General features: G+C 32.7%; 1 long non-coding RNA gene across 1 annotated transcript; it reads right to left on the bottom strand.

The window, feature by feature from the left end:
* Nucleotides 1-1,376: 1,376 nt before the first annotated feature.
* Nucleotides 1,377-6,562, bottom strand: LOC111986298 (uncharacterized). The gene is made up of 5 exons (XR_010623648.1): nt 6,508-6,562; nt 4,118-4,173; nt 3,805-3,873; nt 3,330-3,487; nt 1,377-1,890 (listed from the first exon to the last, which is right to left on the bottom strand). It is a non-coding gene; the product is annotated as an uncharacterized LOC111986298 (long non-coding RNA).
* Between the last annotated feature and the right edge of the window lie 5,621 nt (nt 6,563-12,183).

The raw sequence follows: 12,183 nt of genomic DNA, 5'->3' as shown, positions 1-12,183 counted from the left end.
GTGGTATGCAATCTATTATCTTTGTTATGCGTTCTTTATGTATAATGTAGCTCTTCCTTAATTATACTCTCACAATGCATTGACACTTGTGTAAGTGACTTGATAAGTGCAATTTGTTTATATTGTTTGTAAATTTTCTCAATGAATTTGGGATTGGTGACATATTAGCTTATTATTATTTTCTAGGATTTTATCTCATGCGATGTTTCATTAATTAAATCAGTAACTTGTATCAAACTTCATTTTTAAACTAGATCCATGATAGTAATACCAATGTATCAAATTTAATTGAACTTTGGGCAATCTTGTGATTAGTTGTACAAGTAGTTGCTTCTTCCAATAGATATGATATTGATGTATTTTTCTTTATACTTGTGCAGACATAGGATTGGTGGCAAAAAGACAGTTTTTGTGGCGCTACTTGAACTCAAATAATCTTTTGTAAAGTATGGAAGATATCATTTGTATATAAATGGTTGTAATTACTTTGTTAACAACTTGGTTCAATGGTTTTAATAGTATAGTGGTTCTTTATTTCCTTTTTCAAATTGTATGGATGCCTTTTTTTTTTTTAGATGTGGTTGGAATTGAATGGATGATTTTTTTATGGATGTGGTTGGAAATGAACAGTTTAACGTAATAGGCTAATGTAATGGCAAGTAAATGTAAATAAATAAATAAACCGGTTTCGTCACCATATGTCTTCAGTGACAAAATAAGAACATATTGTGACGAATAGTTTTGTCATCATAGCCCACTTTTGTTGTCGTGGACATAAAAATTTGGTCATAAATAACTTTATAGTGACGACAAAGTCCCTTGTAATTTATAGAATTGCAACGCCACTTAACCCCTTGCAAAAACGTTTTAAGTGACAACTTAACGTCGTCACTATTATTTCTAACTAATTGCGAGGGGTTAAAAAGCCCTCACAAATAAATTTTAGCAACGACACTATTTGTCTCTAAAAAGTATATCATTAATTTGAAATTGGCAAATAATTAATTGCGAGGATATGAAGGTTCTCACAAATAGTTGTTAACGATGACTACTTCCCCTCGCTAAAAATAAGTCGTCGACTTTCTCGTCGTTTGGTAATTTATTTGTCAGAGTAGATTTGTTCAATAACGATGGTGGATTGCCCTCGTAAATTATCTATTTGCAAAGGTAAGGTCGCAAAATCTCTTTTAGCAACAAGAGCAAATACGACGGCCTTCGAGGGCTATATGCCCTCACTAATAACCTTTTGTGATGATATTTGAATTTTTGCAAGGGCATTTTACCCTCGCTAGTAAAATCTTTTCTTGTAGTGCACTGCAAGAGATTTTCATTTGTATAGAAACAAAGGAAGACAGATTAAATGTGAATTAAAAATAAAATTGGAGGCCTTTCATTAAACATCTAGCAAATATAGTAATTTGTTCTTATTTGACATAATCCTTATGGAAAAATAAACAAAAGATACGGTTTATAGAGCCTAAGTATTATCTGCCAACTCAAATCCTATAGTCTAGGCCTAATGTGTCCATAGCAAAATGATCAAACACTTAGATGCTAACCAATTAAATGTCTTCACTTAAGCACATCCCATTTTCTGATAATTTGGTTCAATTGGTCTACATGTTAAAGGTCTTCATAAACTAGGGCAAAAATAAGAAAATCAAGTAGATCAATGGTATAATGAAATGAAAAAAAGTAAGGTGTTTAATGTTGGTTGAGCTAGAAATGATTCAACATATTTAACAAACTTTTAATACCAAGAGGCAGACACATTCTCATACGAAGAGATTATAAGTTAATACAGATTATGGGCTCACCTTCAAATAATGGGGAAACCATATAATTTGTTGCTGCCCACATAATGGAGACACCATTTTCTGAGTTAACCAACTAATGAACCACAATGAATAAAAGAATGAGAACATAGAATATTTGAGAATCAATAAAATTTAAAAGAAAATATTTGATTACAGAATTTTGAAATAGAAAGTGAGAGGAAAATAAATATAAAAAAGTTGGAGATGGTTACTACACTGCATCTCTAAATTTTCAAAAAGAAAAGTAAAAAAGAGAACAAATAACTTAGGAACCAAAAAAATACTATTTTATCAAATCATATCATTCACTAATCAATAATATGTTGCATCAATACAATTTTCCATTAACATAACATTTATCCTTGGGGCGGGCAAGAGGTTGAGTTTGACATGGGTTTGAGGAGGAAAAGGGTCCTGGTCTTTTTGGGTTTTGAGTCTATGTAGGTCATGATGAAGAATGCAAGAAGTGGTGTGAACTGTACCAATATTGTTTAAACCAACAGCTTGTTGTAGTAGTTTAAGGAGGTCACCTACCATATCCAAAGAAGTGTCATCCTTTATTGCGTCCTTTCCAAGCTGAAACTCTATTACTTTCTTTTCATTTTTTGTAAGGATGCCTGTCTTGTTTATGCAAATTGTTGTGACTTGGCCCATTGTCTCAAAAGCAGATAGTTTTAGACTTAATATGTGATGTTTGGATTCAATTTTTCCCACCCCCATACCATGATAAATCTAAACGATTTATTCATTTATGAACAATGAATATGAACAAAAGTTCTCAAGGATGAAATCTAGAAGATATTACATAACATGTACATAGTTTTTTCATAGCTATGTGATGGTGTGCTTACTTATTGCAGATAGTATTGCCCCACAATTTTCAGATGAATAAGCAACAGTCCTCCTAGAACTACTCAAGCATTTTCTATCCAAACATCAACCCAATTGTATGTAGTTGATGGTCTTTACGTTAGAAATATTATTCTAATGGTAATGGTAACTACATTTTAGTATAATGGAGAAACCATATAATTTGTTGCTGCCCATGTAATGGAGACACCATTCTAAGTTAATTTTTTGTTTTTATTTTTGGGTAGTGAGTTTTTATCATTTTAGCAGGACATAAATAGTATGTGTATATTGTGGTGATTCTTTTATAAAATTTCTGCCAAGTTATCTTTAGCCCTCAATAGTTAAAAACAAATTATTCACCTGAAGGGAAAAAAAAAAAAAAAAACACCACTTAATTTGTTTCCACGTGTCAATTAGAAATTGATACATCATACAGCCAACGTCAGTATGAGCAACAATAAAGAAAACCAATGAATGCATGCTATGTATCTGTAAGAGCTTTCAACCAACTTTTCCCACATTTAATTATTTCTAATCCCAAACAAAATACATAACAAACAAAAATAAATTATAAAGTCATCGAGTTAGAAATATAATTTATCAATTTTCTTTCAAAAATTTTATCAAACATGATGGATTTAGAATAAAATATATACTTACTCCTAGGATCTTTGCAATATGAATCCACTATAGAAGTTTCGCCTCCATTGGAGTTTTGATTGTGACCCAATCCATATAGATACATGGGTTTGCGCTATGATGGCACAGGACATGGAAGAGCTCGATCTATTAGTTAGGCTTCTCCCTCACGGATTTTTCTACATGCCTAACAAAAGCAGATTATTTAATCAAATCAATCATAGGCTATCCAAACAGTATCAAATTTGACAGCTTTTCTTAATCACATTAGCATGTAACATATTTAAAACTAAACCACTCACCTAAAGACCAACTAATAGATATATATATATATATATATATATTATTCCATTTCAATATTCAGATAGTTGCTCAAAACCACAACCATCAATAAATATAAGACACAAACTAAGATTACTGTGTCTATGGAAAAAAATAAAAGACAAAATCATAAAATAGAGAGAATGAAAAAAAAAAAAAAAAAAAAAGGACCAACCATGGATGGAGTTTCCATTAAGATATTTTGACATCATAATGCTTCAAAATTGGTTAAGATTTCCATGACCTACAAATTCACATTTTACGGTACAACTTAAGAGTTCCAAACTTAATTAAGTAGATATTTATGTCCAAAAAAGAGATTAATTGATTTGAAGAAAGGAACAAAAACCAATTTGATGAAGCAACCCAACTCAAGTTCCAACTTCCAACCCAACCAAATCTTAATCAAAATTAAAATGAAATCAAATCTAAAAAAAAAGAAAAAGAAAAAGAAAAAAGTGAGAGAGAGATGAAACTTAATGACTTACATCAAGCAAAGCACTTAACTTTGAAGAGAAGCAAATAGTTTGTTTTGGGCTTTAATCTGCAGAAAGAAATAAAATTCCAATTAATTACTACAGCTATAACAAATATAAGAAAACAGCCTAAGGTTAATGACTTTCATCAAGCAAAGTAAACATATACATATGTGGCTGTATATGGAGAGCAGCAACATTATGAAAAAAGCAATTTGCAAATGAAACTAATACATATTGCTGCATAATGTGTCTCTCTAAGTGCAAGCTTTCTACTAAAGAAGGCCATATTGTGAATTTTGAGAAGGGAGAGACACGAAGAGGAAATAAATGGGTAATTATTCTGTTTACAAAGGAAAGGAAGAGGACGGATAGAAATAGCAAAAGCAAATAAAACTTGACAAATTTATTAATGGGTGAAAAGCAATGGATTTGCAAAATGGGAAGAGGCAGAATAGGAGGAGGTGAACAAGGTAGTCAAAGGGATTAGGCAACTTGAGGCACTAAGGCCTTGTATCGCCCAAGGCGACAAGGTGCCAAAAAGCGCTAGCCCGAGTGAAGCAAGGCGCTAAATATTAAATATAGTTTTTCTACATATATAGAGCTTAAATCATATATATTAATGTACTGAAAATTATAATCAAGCCTCTCTTACTTTGTCCCTAATGCATAGGAATTAGTCAATAAAACCTGTTTTTGTGTTGAATCCAATAGAGCCCAAAAAAAGAAGAAGTGAGAGTATACGAATAAAAATAAAAAGAGGAGAGTTGATATTAGAGACTAGAGGGGAAACAAACTGACAGAGGGGAGCTACGAGGGAAAGAAAAGAACAGAGAGAGCTGCTTTGAGTATGAAAGGAGTAGAAAAAAAAAGAAGAAAGACAAAAACAAAAAAGAAAAGAGATAAAAGAGGTCCGGAGAATGAGAAGTAATAGTAAAAAAAAATGAGTTTTTTAAATTAAAATTACATGTAGGAAATAAGAATAAAATAATGTTATAAAATTTAAAAGTAGAAATAAAACCTGTTGAGGTAGGGTACTGTTGGGCAACTATTATTGTAGTGGTTAGAAGATCTATGTACTTATATATTATTTTATTATTTATTTGTGGTTCTAAAAAGTTGAAGTCTGATGTGCTTTTTATTAAACATTAGTGGTTGCCAACTCAAACCCCACTAATGTTACTAAAAGACAAAATTGAGTTATAAATTAAAAAAAAGCTAGTCATCTTTTTAATGAAACCAAGTCCTTTGCACCAAAAAGAAACCAAAACGATGGAAAGAAAACAAAGGCGATGGAGGCTCTTGCCTAACGCTTGGAAAAACTGTTCAAGGCAAGCGACTAGTTGACATAGGCGCTCGCCTCACTAAAGGCGCCTTGCCTTAGTGACCTTGAGGTGCTTTTACGCCGCTTTGCCTTGCTTGAGCGCCTAAGTGCTCGCCTAAAACACCTTTGACTACACTGGAGGTGAAAACTAAAAAGTGATGGGTTTGTGTAATTGAGGGAGACAGCTGTTCGAGTATGCTAAAAAATATAAAACTATTCTCACAAAATCTAATTATATATTACGATGTCCTTAAAATAAAATAAAATAAAATAAATTTCTAGCAAACATACAAAAAATAAAATAATAGATGCAAGAAACCGTTGTTTACAAGGGACTACACTAAATGTTGTGGTGGGCATAAATTACAAAGCGATTTGTTGGGAATTTTCTTACATTAAACTCTCTAGACCTACAAATAAAAATACAGCTTAAATTAAAAAAAGAAAAAGAAAAACAGTGGTGTTCCAATGAATCTTATGTAAGGTACGGACTTTTGAGCAAAGGGAACCATTCAAATTGAACGTGATCAAAGATCTACCAACTAAAAGTGGATTTAATGATACACACTTTGCGGTTTTGAGTCCATCAAAGCAACAAACATACATGTATGAACATCACAACACAGATAGCAATATAACAATCCAATGCACAAAGTAAATTTGAATGATCAAAACCCACTACGAATCCAACCCCATCAATTTATGATTTCAATTTCTAATTCACCCATATTCCAATTCTACGCATCAAGTATTAAAATAATAATAACAATTATATGCAAAATTAGAACCAATAAGAAAAATCAGCAGGCATTAAATGTACATTTTCAACACACAAAAAAAGAAAAGAAAAAGAAAACAGATTATGAGAATATCAGAAACCATAATAGATCATACCCAAACCTAAGCCTAAATTAAAATAATTTCAATAAAAATATATATACACATTGCAATCATTTTAGAAGTATAATTTATTGGAACCTGATAGTGGTCTTTAATAAGGTTTCAGTGAAAATTAATATTGATAGCAGTATTTGCACTGTGTGTTTGTTTTACGATTTTTGGGAAAAGAAATCTGTACCTTGATTTGATGAAATTAGAGACTCTAGATTGTGGAAAGATTCCATTTCATCTCTGGAGAGAAAGAAATTGAATGATTTAATTCCAAAACAGACGAATTGAAAAAAAAATCTATTACCAAAAAAATTAAAAAAAGAATTGAAAGTTCAAATAGTATGTAAAACACCTATGACTGTTTAGATCCCTAAATCAAAATTACTAACACAAGCTTATAATCAAACAATATATGTGCGGAAAATGAAATATAAGCTATAACCAAATTAGTAACAAACTCTAAACCATAATTAATAACCAACACAGTAGTAATTAAAAGGTAAAGAGAAAGGGAAGAAGGATGCAAACACAAAGATAGCACGACGATGTGTTATTTAAGAGGAAACCAAAGTACTCGGCGAAAAACCTTTCCGCCGCCCTCCAAGTGGTCAATAATCCACTAGAGAATAAAGTTGGGATACATGAATAGCAGAAGACCCTCCAAGCCTAATCTACCTAGTGCATCTAAGCCCTTTAAGCTTCTTGCTCCAACAGGGTTACGCCAAACCTTGTCTTCTTTAGCTTACTGGATCCTGCAATTGCCCATTGCATCAACCAAATTGAATTGGTCCCTTCTGAATTGCTTTTCAAGTACTAAAATACCTCCTCACTGATATGGGTATGGTGAGATAAGGATTTAGCTAAATGTACCTCTCAAGGATATGTCAATGGAGAGGGTGAGAGTAGAGGAATTTGGAGAATCAAATGGTCAAGACTGTGGATGAGTCAATCTTATTTTTCTCTATGGTTTCTCTCTCAAAATTCTCTCTAGAACCTCTTTAAATTTCGTGGGTATAAGGGTATTTATAGTAGGGTGTATGAGGAATACGAAAAGTCATGTTTCAACCAAATAGGGAATTCTAGTGACTCAACCTCGCAACTGGAACGAGTCGCGAGTTTGAGTCGCAAGCTAACTGCCTGGCCAAACAGGAAGTTTTGTCCTGCATAGCGATGTGTTATCGAAGAGGAGACTAAAGTACTCGGCAAAAAACCTCTCCACCGCCCTCCAAGCAGTTAATAATTCACTAGAGAATAAAGTTGGGATATATGAATAGCAGAAGAACCTCCAAGCTAATCTACCTAGTGCACTTATGCCCTTTAAGCTTCTTGCTCTAACAGGGTTACGCCAAACCTTGTCTTCTCTAGCTTACTGGATCCTGCAATTGCCCATTGCATCAACCAAATTGAATTGGTCCCTTCTGAATTGCTTCTCAAGCACTAAAATACCTCTTCACTGATATGGGTATGGTGAGATAATGATTTGGCTAAATGTACATTTGAAGGATATATCAATGGAGAGGGTAAGAGTAGAGGAATTTGGAGAATCAAATGGTAAAGACTGTGGATGAGTCAATCTTATTTTTCTCTAGGGTTTCTCTCTTAAAATTCTCTCTGGAACCTCTCTACATTTCATAGGTATAAGGCTATTTATAGTAGGGTGTATGACGAATACTAAAAGTCATGTTTCAACCAAACAGGGCATTCTGGCGACTCAACCTCGCAACTGGAACGAGTCGCGAGTTTGAGTCGCAAGCTAACTGCCTAACCAGACTGAAAGTTTTGTCCTATAGTGTTACGGCTGGCATGACCCTTCAGCTCCCCTGTATACTTCACACGTGTGCCACCTTTGGCAACTCGCCAGTCCCGAGATCCAGTCGCGAGGCTCTTCTTGAGTGCACACATTTAAGTTTTCTTCACACTTTCTCACACACTACCCTTACATAATTCTCACATAAATACAGGGTATCTAATTGCTAAATTACAAACAAATTTGGCACGGAATAAAGTCAACACATGATTGAATAAATTTAATCTTACAAGAATAGTCACATATTAAAACCTAATTTCCTTAGCCCTAATTTTTGAATCCAAATCTAGGACAAAATTGAAAAAATTGAAAACATATAACAAATCTAATTTACCTATGAAAAATTAGAGAAAGAATACAACCCATCGGAGGTGTTGTTTGTGGGCAGAGGGGACTTTTACTCTGATCTTAGTGAAAGAAATAGAGAGGCGTTCTCTTCTTTTTCTGTGTCCCAGGATTGCCTCTCTCTTCTTCTGTTTCTTTCTTCGTGTCTTCATCGCCTCTCTCTTTTTCTATTTCTTTCTCTGTGTATTCTTCACCTCTCTCTCGATTTCATCACCTCTCTCCCCAGTCCTCACTATGTGCCTTCTTTGTTTACCGTTCTGCCAAGGTTTTGAGTCTGCAAAATCATTTCTTGAAACTTTTTGATTTCGTTGCCTCTCTTTCTCTGCTTCTTTCTCTGTGTACTCATCGCCTCTCTCTGTTTCTATCTTGGTGTACGTCTAGGTTTAACCAGTTATTTATTTTTATTTTTTTTTATAATGAGAGGCTTTTAAACCGGTTAATTTTTTTTATTTGCAATGTATCGTTTTTTAAAGTTAAACGTGTCTGAATTTTAGATAGGCGATTATCCTATTTGTCAGAACCTCCTTAATTGTAAGAATCAACTTTCTCTCAGCTTCTGCTATTATATATAGTATATGGTATTGGAGACCCTTAGATCCTAAAAAATGATCAAAATACCCTTAGAACCTAAAAATGACCGAATGATTTTCATTTTACCTTTTTTTTTTTTAAGAAATAAAAAAAAAAAATTCCTTTATGGCATCTTATCTACTCTTTTGAAAAACAATTTGGAGAGAAAAATATATGATCCATGAAAAAATAAATAAAAAAGCTCAAAAAACGTTATTATCTTCAGTAGCAACTTGAATTGCATTTTTGGCTTGAAAAATGTTGAAATTTAGTTTTCTCTATTTCCGGTAAAATTGTAGAGAATTGAATTTACTTTCAAAAAGCACCAATCTCGAATCAATTGGAATTTCGAGAAAAACGTTATTGCCAAAATATGAAACAGGTGCAGAAGATAACACAATTCAGCATCATCTTCATCAATTTTCTTTCAAAATTTCAAATGGGGATCAACATCAAATATGTTCAAGCTTATCTGATAGGCTTATCCCTTCCCTTAGCTTTAGAAGAAAGCTTTTTGAAAAATAAGTTGGATAGAGAAACAGATACATCCTATGAAAAATTTCAAAAAACAGAAAAATGCTCAAAAAACGTTACTATTTTTAGCAGCAATTTGAATTGCATTTTTGGCCTAGAAAACGTTGAAATTTGGTTTTCTCTATTTCTGAAAAAGTTGGAGAGAATTGAATTTCCTTTTAGAAAAATCCAATCTTGAATCACTTCGAGTTTCGAGCAGAAAGTTAGAGCCAAAATACGAAACAGGTGCAGAAGATAACACAAGTTCAGCATCATCTTCAACTTCCTTTTAAAATTCAAATGGGGATCAACACCAAATCCGTTCCAGGTTTATCTCCTCCCTTAGCTTCAAAAGAAAGCTAATAACTTAGCTTTAAAGCTAAGCCACCCCTTCCCCTATAAATAGAGAAGACCTCTTCCATTTTCTAGACTCGGATTCCCTTTAGAGAGCTATGGAGAAAGCATAAAAGAAAAGCTATTGTGCAACCATTGTTCTTACTTTGGTTATAGTTTAGTACTTCCTTGCTTTCTCCCTAGCCCTTTTAGTGATCACTTCCCCCTTTTAATTTATGCTCTATGTTGGTAAGTAGTTATTTATGTTTTTAACTTTCTACACATGCTTGAATAAATGCTTACAAGTCATTTTTGTTTCTTTCATAATATGCTTGGATGAACATGCCTACATATTTGATTGATATTCCTTTTACATGCTTAGATGAACACTTCTAGGCTAATGACCACTTCTAGACTAATGCACAACTTTCTCTTGAATGCTTAGATGAACATGTCTAGGTAGTTGTTTTTCTTTTTTAAAATGCTTAAACGAACATGTCTAAGTATTTTGATTTTCTCTAGATGAACATGGCTAAGGGATTTTTCTTTACTTTTTTTTTTCATAATTGCTTGGATGATCAAATATGCTTAAATGTTTTGTTTTTCTCTTTACAATTATGTGGATGACAAATAGCATGACAATTCTCTGTTTTCCTTCACATGCTTGGATGAAACACTTCTAAGTTATTATTTGCTTTTCATAACATGCTTAGATGAACATGTCTAGGTAGTTGTTTCTCCCCTTTTTGAATGCTTAGACAAACAGGTCTAATTAACATTCCTTTTACATGCTTAGATGAACACTTCTAGGTTAATGCACAATTTTCTCTTGAATGCTTAGATGAACACTTCTAGGCTAATGCACAACTTTTCACTTAAATACTTGGATTAACATGTCTAGATGATTTTCTTTGTTTTTCTCATGATTGCTTGTATGATTGGTAGGCTTAAAAATAAATTTTCTTTTGCAATTATGTTGATGACAAATAACATAACGATTTTGTTTTCCTTCACATGCTTAGATGAACATGTCTAGGCTAGGAATTCTTTGTTTATATTAATTTCTTGGATGAACATGCCGTTACTTTCATGCTTTCTTTACATTTACATTATTATCTAACAAATTTCACTTTTTGTTTCTCTTTATGTTAAATTCCCTAATACATATTTGTTTACAATTCTTGCAAATTAACATGTTTATATGATATATTGTTTGTATTTGTCTAACATGACATGATATTGGCCACCCTAACCTAGGAGACCAGTTTTACTAGGCGAGATGGGTGCTTAGTCCCTTCCCATCTTGCAAATTAGCCTCCGAACCTAGATCAAGGAATCTAGACTAGGCTCTTGTATATGCAATTTTACTTTTTTTAGAATGTAACTAAGAAACAAAGTAATGTAATTTACTTTCTTAGATTGTATCTAGGACTAAAAAAGTATTGTAAATTTTGGTTGCAAAATTGATGTAAATTGTCATATATAATAATACAACAGAAGCATTTATTATAGAGAATGTTTTCTTATTTTTCCATTTAAATTAAATAAGTGGCGACTCCATGTAAAACCCTGGATCTAGAGGGGAGTACATTTTACAGTGAACTCGACATTTTGAGCTTCACGATCCCACCCGTTTGCACGGGTTAAGGCTCAGTTTGAGAAAAAATTGGTGGGCCAAGGTCGCAGTTGCTCACACACACACACACACACACACACACACACACACACACACACATATATATATATATATATCTTGCTTTACTGATAACCAATTTCCACTTGAATTAAATGAATGGTCAAGATCAAAACACCATTAAATTAATGATTCAGATTTAGTTGGGTATCATACCCCTAAAAAAGGGGAGGTATGATAGAATGACCCACAGTACTAATATTATATATGACTAGACTGTGTAAAAAGTTTTGCTATGTCTATCACTCTCTCACTCTCTCTACCTTTCCAAGTAACTATTTGGAATGGGTGGCTTATATTTTTGTTGTTCATCAATTTTAATAAACATGATAGTGATTTCGTATAAGTTTCAAAATATCATCATTATCGTTTTTTTTTTTTTTTTTTTTGAGGGTCATCATCATCGTCTTAGAATTAGAGAAATGCTTTAGATCATTTATTTATTTATTATAATGAAATTAAAGGTAAAATGGGTTAGAATAGGTGGTTAAGTCGAGAGGATATGGATGATTATTTCTTGGCTCATTAAATTTATTTCTTAGAAATCACATCACTTTATCTAATAGTTTGACAATTACACAATTTGACCATTACATAAATTG

The sequence above is a fragment of the Quercus suber genome, unplaced genomic scaffold, assembly GCF_002906115.3.
Source record: "Quercus suber isolate HL8 unplaced genomic scaffold, Cork oak 2.0 scaffold_352, whole genome shotgun sequence".
Classification (NCBI taxonomy): domain Eukaryota; kingdom Viridiplantae; phylum Streptophyta; class Magnoliopsida; order Fagales; family Fagaceae; genus Quercus; species Quercus suber.
The sequence above is the reverse complement of the archived record's forward strand: the minus strand, read 5'-3'. Positions and strand labels throughout refer to the sequence as shown.